The following is a 12,551-nucleotide window of genomic DNA, read 5'->3' on the forward strand; positions in this document are numbered from 1 at the left end:
AGTTTACAGCACAGTCCTCTAGTCTTAGTCTTGCTCCATGCATATGTGTTTGCCTGAGTTGTGTAGAAGTAGGTGTTCGAAAAAGTGTGTAGGTCTTTGCTGAGGCACTGCTACCCATCTTGTGCGTGGAATGATCTGTGTGCTGTGATGATTTGTGATGTTCTTGTTCATGGTGGGGAATTCAGATATATCTTTTACTGGATTTAGTGGTGTTCACCCACTGCTTACTGTGCATGCACTGCCGTCACTGGATGATGCATTGTCCTTGCCATGTGTGAGCCCCCCTGATGTCCAGCTTAGACTGCTATGGGATGTTTTAGGATGTGCATATGTTATGATCGTGTTGGGGAGGCTTGCAGTCTTTGGCCTGTATTGGCTCTTTCTACTGACAAGTCCATGTGAGGTATGTTGTTTTTGCAGGACATTATTTGTAAGGACTGTATGTGTATGAATAAATTCAAAAGGGTGTGTATTTGGTGCTGTGCATTTCTTAGGTGTATGTCACATAATGCAATGTGTAGTCTTGTTTATTTGCTGGTTTTGTGGGCAGATGTGTGCTATGTACCCCATCTTTGAATAGTCACTTGTCAGGATTGTGCCTGGGAATGCTTGTCCGGCGAACTGACACCATGGTCACTTTGTAACTGGTGGAGTGTCTATGGCTGTCTTGGCAGATTTACCTGGGTGTACACACTTTGGGGTTAGATGTGTCGTTTGTTTATGGAGAGTTTTCTTTAGATGGATTATGCAATCAGTGCAGTTAACCAGAGCAAACGTTATATCTGTTCCAGGGAGGACTGGGAGCAGATTGGCTATCCACTCTTTTGCTGCACATGTCCAAGATTGTTGGACTTTTTTTGGTGTGGTCTGTGATACATGTATTTAGTAATTGTGTTAGTTCAGCATTAGATCAGAAACACTTGAGTTGTGCTCTGTGATTTTGAGATACACACCAGTGTGTAGCATTGTGTAGCAGGGAACTCATAGGAGCAGTTTAGCAACTTTTTCAGAGATTGTCCCAGGTGTCGGGCAGGGAAGGTGGTAGATGGTTAGGTGAGGGTTGACTGTGAAGGTTAGTATTTAGTTTACCAGTCAGGGAATGTCACTCTGAAGCATGAGTGTTGTACCAGTGGCATACACATGACATATTGGTTCAGACAAATTAGGTGCTGGTCACTGTATGTCTAATGACATGTCATCTCATTGTGGTCCAATGCCTTACTTACATTGCTGGATCACAGTGAAAGTGCACTGAGATTACTTTACTTTGATTAGAATCACTGAGCCAGACATGGATTACTTGATGTGGTGAGTGTAGTGTCATATGTGGGACCTCTTACATTCCATTAACATTTGGTACCACTCATTTCTCCATACATTCCCTGCACTGTTCCCTCCACCTTTGAATAGGCCACTTGTTCTCATACAGTGATGGTGACTTATACTTTGTGTAGGAGGCAAAGTAAGAGTGTGTGAGCTGTATCAAAGAGTTAACATGCAGACTGACCATTTCCAAGGTTTGTAATCTGCACAATGAATCTTTATTAAATCGATTACTCACATTTATTAAATTGAGTGGAAGGCAGATGTGAGGAAGAGGAGGTTTGTTATGAGTCTTATGTCAGAGTTTGCTGCTATCAAGATGGCCTCTTCCTGACACTTTGGCATTCATTCAATATTTCCTAGTTGTTGATATATTTGGAGTGGTGGAGTGTTGGTTTGGAGATGTTTAGTGAAGTGGCAGAGTAATCAGTTTTGTTGAAGTACAAGACATACTCACATGGGGTCATTTAGTGCAGCAGTATACACATGAGACAAATGCTCACTGGTGTTTACTTTGGGTTTGCAGTTTAAGTCAGACAATTTCTACATTGTTGCATGGTATGGCCTGTCATTATGTGGTATGGTCTGCCATTGTATGTGATGAGCCTGGCAATGTCTGCTTAGGGTGTGTGCTGAACTGTGATTATGTGGCAGTGGTGGCTCTCTTAATTTGTCATCTACCTTTGCTCTCTGACTAATCCAACATCTTGTTGTACTACTGTGGACTCCCCATACACATCCTGGCCTCCTCTAGTCCACCTTGAATCTTGTCTGACCCTGATTTGACTGCAATAATCACTATTATCCATTTCAGGTGACTCTTGCCTCATTCGTCACTCATGGTGCCATACATTTTGATATTGTCCAACTGAGATGTCACTATGAACACTGTGCCTGCACATCACACCTTGCAGCAGCTATGTTGTGGTAATTTCAGGCTCATTTGGATTGGGTGTGGGCTGGAGGATGGTATTAGGATATTGCTAGCCTGGGACCATGTGCTGGACTTCTACAAACATATGGGCATGTTTGGCCACCGCTTTACCGTTGCTGTGACGTGACCTCCACAGACAGGCTAGAGGACATCATTTCTGGCAAGATGAGTGCCCCAATGCTGAGGTGACAATGTACCTTTGTGAAAAAAATAGGGTACTCTACAGGTGGTATATGTTCCAGTGTCCATCGGAGTGTCCGATGTTGACAGTTAAATTATACCTGCGCGATTGCTGTGTGTTGTTGTTGTCAAAGGTTTGCATATGGGGAAATGTTTTGGACTTACCTCTGCTGTTGACCATGATGGCATCTTATCTGCTGGTAGTGGATCAGGTAGAGCATCGGCAGGGCTTGTAGAGCAGGATCCATGACGTGCAGGAACATGGAGAGGTCTCTCTTACTCAAGTTTCTCTCTCCGTAGTTGTGCTGCCGCCAGGTACGATGAGCTGGTTTTACCACCCCGTTCCAATGGCCTGATTGATAAAACGTGATCTGGTGGGCGGTCGGAACATCATTTCACACAGCTGTCTTTCTCTATTGGCTCTCTCTGGCACCGTTGCATAATAAAATATCTGACGTATCCGGAAACAAAGTGATTGACAGGAAAAGGGCTATCTTTGGCCATTGTAATATGGCGGTCGTGATGACCGCTTCCGGAGTAACTAAATCGAGGTTTCCTGCCAGCACCACGGAGGTGCCTATGACCACCATCGAAATCAGCCCCATAGTTTGGTTTTTCAGATGAAACTGTGTTAAACTTAGTCATTTCTTTTGCAAACACATCATTACTAATCTCTTTCTCATGCTCTTCAACACCTACAGATATCAAACTTTCAGTTTCTCTACACTCATCTTCTGAACCAAAAAAACTAAACTGTATATCATCACAAACTTTCTCGATATCTAAAATAGAACAATGCAAAAGAGCTGTATTAATTTCATTTAAACATAATGCAGTTGTTTTTACATAGTAAAGTCTCCTTACTAACTTCCGCATTTTAGAGTAGCGCACAACTAACATTCTTAAATGATGCAAAGTACTTTGGCAGAGTTTTCTTGAAAGACAAGCAAGCGAATGACCTTGCAACTCAGTATATTTTCTTATTTTACATGAATCTAGTCCTTGTATCATCTTGATCTTCTGTTGAATTTCTTTTGGGCATATTCTCGTAAAAAAAGTGTAAGATGTCAATAGATTCCTATCGAATACTGCAAACACTGCTACAATCCCACTTAAATACAGGAGCTCATGTACACTTCCCTTGAACTTCTTCAGCTATTATTTCTTCTACATTCCAAGGAACCATTTTTGCTTTGGAATCGGCGAACCATCTATTATCTCATAGCAATGACAACTAGTATCAACTGCATGTAATAATCTGTTCAGCTGAAAATAGCTTTCTTCATTAAAGAAAGGCTTAGTACTGGAATTGTGCTTCCATTCTCCACCAAGAGTTTTACAGATGTTTCCTCTATTAACCAGACTTTTACTTTTACTTTTTTCCTTCATAAACACCAATGTTTTGTCCAATGTTCTCATTCTCTTCAATATTAATATAAATAATTTTCATTTTATTTCAAAAGCTTTATCAACTATACTTTCAATCTGTTGGTTTTTCTCATAAAATGCTAATCTGCTTTTATAATTTTTACAATCTTTTAATACATTTTGAAGTATTCTACTTCTAGTTTATAATCAAAAGAGAATGAGCCACGGGTCTCTAAGTGCTGTACAAAGGCCCTCATACACTCTAACCTGTGGGCAGCGGTATATCTTGGTTCTCCGTTTGAGAAGGTTAGGTGATTGGTTTTATCATTGGGTCCTTTTCCACCTGAGTTTCCCGTTCTCCAGGCAGTCAATCTTCCTCCACCTGGAGGGAGACCATCTGTTTTTTTGATGGTCATGATTTCAATAGTGTTAGCGGAAAAAAGTGATAGATTAAAATTATACCTCCTATCCTGTACTCTTGTTTTATTCGTCAGTATGGAGTAAGATTAAAAACAGCGTGTGGTGCTTTGGTGGGTGTGTGAATCGTCCACCGCACCTATATAATGATGATTTCAGTGGTCAACATGTTTCAGTCCATGGGTGTCTCTAAAGATCGGTGGACTTTCATCAGGACCTTAGTCTTAGCGATAACATGATGAGTCGCTTTGACACACTGGGTAAGTTAATGTCACTTACCCATCTTCGTCATTATTTCATGTAATTGATGGGTTTATAGGTTATGGTTCTACCTATAACATGGGAAAGAAAAAGAAAAGGGGGGAAAGGAAAAACATGCATATTGTTGCTTTATATATATTTTAATAGTGTTGCACAATTAGGTGCTTGGGTTTGCAATGCTACTTGCATATGTGACACAATTTGTGTGCTGTACTCATGTAATTTCTCATTACATATGACAGTGAAGGGTTAATACTCAGAGATCGATATCAAGAAGGCATGCAGTTATATGTGTTGGCATCAAAGGCTTACAAAAGGATGTAATAATTCAGTGATTTGTGCTCGGTTGGTAAGAAAAAATGCCTATGGCTGTTAAGTCAAACACAAAGAGATGATGGATGGACTGCTGAAACTCACCCGAGTCACAGATCTGGGTTGAATCCACTATCATTCTTTAGCTCACTTTGCCACCTCGGTTCAGACCCACCTATATGCAAATCAGTCTTGACCCTGTGCCTCATGGGAACAGTCCAGCTGGAACTGCCAAGCCAGGTCTTCCCTGAACCGGAAACAAGCATCCTGGGGCCGGTTTCTGGGTAACACCTTTCATCAGCCAGGCTAGCTTGAATCCAGTGGCAAAATGAGCAAGGGACCTAAATCTGGGCATTCCCTGACAACTTAGGACGAACAAAGCAAACACAGGAGATGGCTGTTAAGTCATCATTAAGTTAGTGTAAACACATCAATAATTTCACCACAAGAGCCTACGTTGAGGATGTAATCAAACGTGTGCTCAAGATCTTGTCCAAAAACGTGTCTAGAAAAATTATCATCGTGTTGAAAGTGGTTTTTGAAAAATTCTCACCCTTCTAAATATTTTTACAGGGAGAGAAGGAAAGAAAAACATGCTGTACAAAAAGTATTACTTTAGCATTAACATTCGTATTGTTTTATATTTGGGGCTTTGTAATTCAAACGGTAAACGGTATACCCAATGTTGTTCCTTCTCAAAGAGAATTCTTTCTGCGTTTGGGTCTCCTTTGTTAACTAGAGATTCAATGACAAACCATTCCATGTCCTTCATGGTGTGGTTCATGTTCAGAAAATGGGTGCTCCTGTGTGTGGTTGATTTGTTACACTTTATGTTACAGCGGTGCTCAAAATTTGTTGTTTCACTTTACAACACGTCATGAATATATATTTCAATTGGTAAGAGCATGTGATCATGTATATCACATGGGTCGTATTACAATTTGTGTGTCGTCTGGGTGACCAAACACTTTAATCAGTCAACTGTAAAGTATTGGTTTCTAGAAGTATTTTACTTCTAAACATTTTTTTTGAATGTCTTTATGTTCTTTTAGCCTTCTGGTGATATAGATTGTTTTTCCATTTAATGATTTTGTTTTATGATCTCCATTTGCCTTTTGCTTCTGATTTGTTCTAAAACTTTATTTCCCTATCAACATTTTCAACTTTTTTCAAACTCTTTAAAACTGTTCTAACAAACTGTTTAGTTCTCTTACCAGAAGTCTTTTTTGCTTAAGATTTTGCACTTCATCTAATTTCTTGTTTTCACTTTTCTTTAAGTAGTATTGTTTTTTTTTGTTGTCTTCTCTTTTCATGTTTTTTTTGTCATTTTTAGGCTTTTTCCCAAAGAAGTAAATATCTAAAAAACAAAGAATACTTCTAATAGTTTGTTACATCAACTAATAATTAAAAAATAATTACATGTTAATATTCACTTTGACAAAAAAGCATTTCGTCACATTTACGTTAACAATCTTTCCATTGCAAATACAATAAAGGATACTTTATTTTGCACTTTAGCAAACCTGTCACAACAGCACACAGACCTCTAAATTTGACACATTCATACTTTCACAAACATGGTATGACCTAAAACAGTGACATGGGAAGGGTTGCTGTTTTTAATTTGGCTAGGCCCAACAGTCTGAGCAGTTGGTGAAAACAGAAGCTGCAAGAGAAAAGTGAGCTTTAAGACATGTTGGCAGAAGGTTTAGTTATTAGGCTACTGCGTATGAGTCTGTGGAAAGGTACACTTGAAGTAGGCCGTAAAAATGTAAGTGTGTGCTTGAAATGAGAAATGCAGTCTGTCAAGTTTAAAAGTCTGTGTGCTCTTGTGAGTGAGGTATGTGTCTACTTGTACATGTATTCTCACACGTGTTTTACATCTGAACATGGTAGCATGAAAACCTGGTTGGTTTTCCTACTGGTGGGCACATTTTTTTCTCAGTTCCTGTCTGTCATTCGGTTGCACAGGCAGTGATGTCTTATGTATGTAGGTGTTAAGGAGCCTCTGATATAGCCTGTTTGATACTCAGGTGCCCTTCAACATAAGTTCAGAGAGCATGCACTGTGAAACACAGGTATTCAACTATTTGTAAATGTCTTTTTATGTATCATGCCACTAGCAAAAGACACAGACAGATGCATGTATGCCTTGAGAAACATGGTGAGACTTATAACAGTGACATGGGAAGGGTTGCTTTTTAAAATTTGGCTAGGCCCAACATTTAAAGCAGTTAGTGAAATCAGAAGCTGCAAGAGAAAAGTGAGCTTTAAGACATGCTGCCAGAAGGTTTAGCGATTAGGCTTCATCGTATGAGTCTGTTGCAAGGTACACTTGAAGTAGGCCATTAAAATGTAAGTGTCTGCTTGAAATGAGAAATGCAGTTAGTCAACTTTAAAGTTCTGGTTGGTTTTCCTACTGGTGGACACATTTTTTTCTCAGTTTTGTTCTTTCATTCGGTTCCACGGGCAGTGATGTCTTATGTATGTAGGTGTTTAGGAACCTCTGAAATAGCCTGTTCAATACCCAGGTCCCCTGTTTTGTGAGCAGTAAAGAATGCATGCACTTTCTTCAACACAAGTTCTGAGAGCATGTGCTGTGAAACACAGGTATTCAACTATTTGTATGTTTCTTTTTATGTATCATACCACTAGCAAAAGGCACAGACAGATGCATGTATGCCTTGAGAAACATGCTGAGACTTATAACAGTGAAATGGGAAGGGTTGCTGTTTTAAATTTGGCTAGTCCCAATATTCAAAGCAGTTGGTGAAAACTGAAGCTGCAAGAGAAAAGTAAGCTTTAAGACATGTTGGTAGAAGGGTTAGTGATTAAGCTACTTCGTATGAGTCTGTGTAAAGGTACACTTGAAGTAGGTGGTAAAAATGTAAGTGTGTGCTTGAAATGAGAAATGCATTCTGTCAAGTTTAAAGGTCTGTGTGCTCTTGTGAGTGAGGTATGTGTCTACCTGTACATGTATTCTCACATGTGTTAGGCATCTGAAGATGGCAGCTTTAAAACATGGTTGGTTTTCCTGCTGGTGGACACATTTTCTTAGTTCTGGTCTGTCACTCGGTTGTACAGGCAGTGATATCTTATGTATGTAGGTGTTAAGGAGCCTCTGAAATAGCCTGTTCAATACACAGGTACCCTGTTTTGTGGTCAGAAAATAATACATGCACTTTCTTTAACACAAGTTCTGAGAGAATGTGCTGTGAAACACAGGTATTCAACTATTTGCATGTTTCTTTTTATGTATCATGCCACTAGAAAAAGGCACAGACAGATGCATGAATGCCTTGAGATACATGGTGAGGCTTATAACAGTGATATGGGAAGGGTTATTGTTTTAAATTTGGCTAGGCCCAACATTCAGAGCAGTTGGTGAAAACAGAAGCTGCAAGAGAAGAGTTAGCTTTAAGACATGTTGGCAGAAGGTTAAGTGATTAGGCTACTCCGTATAAGTCTGTAGAAAGGTACACTTGAAGTAGACCTTAATGCATCTATAACAACAATCTGCGTTTTGACATTCAAGGAATTTATAGAAATGATGGAGTGCACTTTACAGATGAAGGTAACAGGGTGTTTCTAAGTAACCTGAAACTCTACATCCGGTCTTATGTGTAGTAGCCATATACACACATGCAACGCAAAGGCTCTATTCAGAGCCACCCTAGTACCCGAAACATTGTTAATTTCCTTCAAAAAGATTTTTTTTTCAGGTTTTGTGAATCCTCTCAATGACGTTGTGATCCCCCGCAAATATGTCGCAAGAACAGAAAACAAAAGCAGTCATTCAATGGCCACCAACACATCCAAAAATAATATGTAAAAAATCTATTCTGAACATTGCACTACACACATTACTATATACATACTTCTTTCAAAGCATGTTTAAACTCATATTTTTCCACTAGGTTTCTTCAGAAACCATCTTTAAAACCTATTTTCCGTTTTCACAGTTATTCGGGTCATCGTAATGACGTTGTTAACGCAACGATCCTGTCTCTTTAATAAAATTTAAAATACATATATACACACATATTACAGTATTTTACACACTAGAGATTTCTTACAGTAGTCTCTAAAGTCATGTTATTCCCATAGCGTTCTGATAAATACCATCTCTAAAACCTATTCTATGTTTTCATGGTGAGTCCGGAGATCGCAATGACGCCGATAATCGCGATTCCCCCGGACATCTTGCGAAAATGGAAACAAAAGCAGAAATTCAATGACTACCAACAGATCCAAAAATTAAAAGTATATCATTAATTCTAACTATCACAGTAGATGACTCACTATATAAATAACTCTATAAAAACATTAACATTTATCAGAATATCAATATCTCTATAACAATGAGCATTAATTATATATTTTTTCTATTGCCACCAATATTCGCGAAGATGTTGATGGTATAGGAGGAGTTGCGCTGGTGGTCGCAGCATTTTCGCGAATATCGTGTGTGATTAACAAAATCTATTTTGACAACATAATGTGTGTCACTAATACCCCCATTTCTCAAACATGGAGTCAGAGTATCTCCACCCTGACCCCTTTTTTGGGCTTACACACAAATTTACAGTCCCGGGAACCATTCCTGATAGATGAAATGGCAACCTCAACTTTCTGTTTAGGTTGCATCCAGCGCCTTCCCGTTGGCATGTGCTGTCATGATGAACCGCGAAATCACCACAAAATATCCATGGCCAGAGATTTCACTATACTTTTCAGCTTACATTTCTCAAAAACTACTGAACAGATTTAGACCAAATATGCAAAAGGTACTTCCTTAAACCAACATCTACCTCCCTGTCAAATTTGGTGTAGGTTTGTTGAGCAGTTCGGGCTGTAGGTGTGGCTAAAGGTTCCTATGGGAATTAACATTACAAACACACCCTTATTTCGTGCACCAAATTCTCGGTCCCCATGCATGGATCACCCCCAAACTTTTGATGAGAACCATAACCTACCTTGACACTATTTTGAAAATTTCATGAAGATTGGTCAAAAAACGCTAATGTTGCTTTTTCGACAGAAACATGGTCCTAACGGTAATCAATTTAGCCAACATTAACTTAAATAAAGCTGAAAAACAACTACCGGCTTTGGGCCTCTCATATTGTCTGGAATCCAACTTCAACTATGCGAATACTAGAACGGATGCTTTCCGCTTTGTGCAAAAATTGAAACTGAAAAAATATCATGCTTTGCAACCACAACATACTAGAACTGAGGATGGAAGCCAGTTGACTGAGTGCTCCTCACCTAGCAACTTGACTATTTCGGATATGCTCTTATTAACCCCTTCGCCACCAGGCCTTTTCCCCCTCCTGTGCCACGCCCTTTTTTGGCTATTTGGGGTAGTGCGCGCTGAGGCCCCTGTAACTTTTTGACCACATAAGGTATCCACGCCAAATTTGCGTCCATTTCTTCCAACATCATGGGGCTTCTGAAGGTACTCAGGGTTTGTGGATTCCCCTGGAGGGGTCACAGAAATGAGCCAAAATACAGCACAATTTCGTTTTTTGGGAGGGAAATGGGAAAAACGGGCTGCAAATGAAAGCTTCTGGGTTTTTCCCTGCAAGTGTTATCAAAAAAGGGTTTGTGGGGCTGAATTCCCCTTTTTCCCAGCTTTTAGGGGATACCAGACTTTTGTCAGAAACCCAACATTTTTCACACAGTTTTGGCATTTTTCTGGGACATAACCTATTTTTTCTATTTTTTGTGCTTTTAACCTCCTTCCAGTTAATGGTAGAAATGGGTACAAAAGCAATAATGGATCCTGGAAAGCTATACATTTTAGAGAAGTAGACAAAATTTTGAATTCAGCAAGGCGTCATTTGTGTAGATCCATCAAGGTTTTTTTATAGAAACTAACAGTTAAATATAGGATAAATTGAAAATGTGTTGAATAAAAAAGCCTTTTGTGACAACGTTTTCACCTGTAACTTCTTCTAATTATGACAGCTCTTTGAAAGCAATATACCGTTACATCCGTTGGACATTACTGGTTGTGCGGATATATAGGACTTGCAGGTTCACCAAGAACCCGACGAACCCATGCAAGCCATACCTCCCTGGAATCCCCCGGGTGTCTAGTTTTCAGAAATGTGTGGGTTTGGTAGGTTTGGTAGGTTTCCCTAGGTGGCCACCGAGCACCGGGCCAAAAACCCAAGTGACCCTCCTTGCAAAACCAGGTCGTTTTGAGATAGGCAATTTTCATGTCGCCTCACTACGTTGTGGGCCCTTGCCTGTCGCGGGTACATGGGCCTCCCACACGAGTGAGGCACCGTTTTTATTGGGAGACCCGGGGGAACGCTGGGTGGTAGGAAATTTGTGTCAGCCCGGTGATGCCACAACTTTCCCACACAAAAATGTGTGAAAAAGGTGATTTTTTCAGCTAAATTTGAGGTTTGCAGGGCATTCTGGGTAAGGAAACGTTGGGGGATCCACGCAAGCCATACCTCCCTGGAATCCCCCGGGTGTCTAGTTTTCAGAAATGTGTGGGATTGGTAGGTTTCCCTAGATAGCCGCCAAGCCCGGGGCCAAAAACTCATGGGACCCCCTTTGCAAAACCAGGTTGTTTTGTGATAGGTAATTTTGATGTCTCCTCAATTGGTTTTGGGCCCTTGCCTGACGCGGGCACTAGGCCTACCCACGTAGGAACGCGGGGTGGGTGGAATTTTGTGGACCCACGCAGATTCCAGAACTTTCCACCACAGAAATGTGAGGAAAATTTGTTATTTTGGACACATTTTTAGGTTTGCAATGGATTCTGGGTAACAGAACCTGGTGCGAGCCAGTCAAGTCACCCCATCCTGGAATCCCCTCGGTGTCTAGTTTTAAAAAATGTACAGGTTTGCTTACGTGCCAACTGCTTTAGGGCCCAAAATCCCCAGGTATGCACATTGCTAAAAAAAAGCCGGAGCCCAGTGGGCTTTCTGCCGCCCTGGGGGGGGATCGGGGAAGGGGGTTTCATCCCGATATGCCCCTAAAGGGGCAGAAAGACTGTGGATATTTTTTGTGGGGGTGGGGGCATTGGTATGACCATTTTGGGCAGCCCCCACCCCCACGCATAAAAAAAGCCTGCGTACTCGCTGGCGCCTAGTGGGCGTTCTGCCCCCCCAGGGGGCAGATCAGGGGCTGCTGCTGCCAACTACCCTCCCAGGGGGGCGTAAAGACCGGAGTTTCTCTGGGGATGGGGTGTCGGTATTGTCATGCCCATTTTGGGGAGCCCCTACCCCTACACTAATAAAACAAAAAAATCCATGGTTTCTAGTGGGCTTTCTGCGCCCCCCAGGGGGGGCCAGATTGGGGGCTACAGCTCCCATCTGCCTCCTGGGGGCAGAAAGACTGTCATTTTTGTGGGGGGGAGGGGGGGAGGCATTGGCGTGCCCGTTTCGGGCAGCCCACACCCTAAAAACAATTGCGCAAAAAAATCCCTGGTGGATAGTGGGCTTTCTGCCCCTCTGGGGAAGGCAGATTAGGGGCTACTGCTCCATCAGCACCCCAGGGGGGGGGGAGAAAGGCTGTAATGGTGGCGGGGGGTGGGGGCATTGGCGTGCCCGTTTTGGGCAGCCTCCACCCTAAATAAAATCCATCACCCTAAAGAAAATTGCGTGAAAAAAATCCCTGGTGTCAAGTGGGCTTTCCGCCCCCCGAAGGGGCAGATTAGGGGCCAATGCCCCATCTGCCCCAATGGGGGGGCAGAAAGGCTGTAATGGTGGGTGGGGGCATTGGCGTGCCCGTT

This window comes from Triturus cristatus, chromosome 5_2 (assembly GCF_964204655.1).
Source record: "Triturus cristatus chromosome 5_2, aTriCri1.1, whole genome shotgun sequence".
Lineage (NCBI taxonomy): Eukaryota > Metazoa > Chordata > Amphibia > Caudata > Salamandridae > Triturus > Triturus cristatus.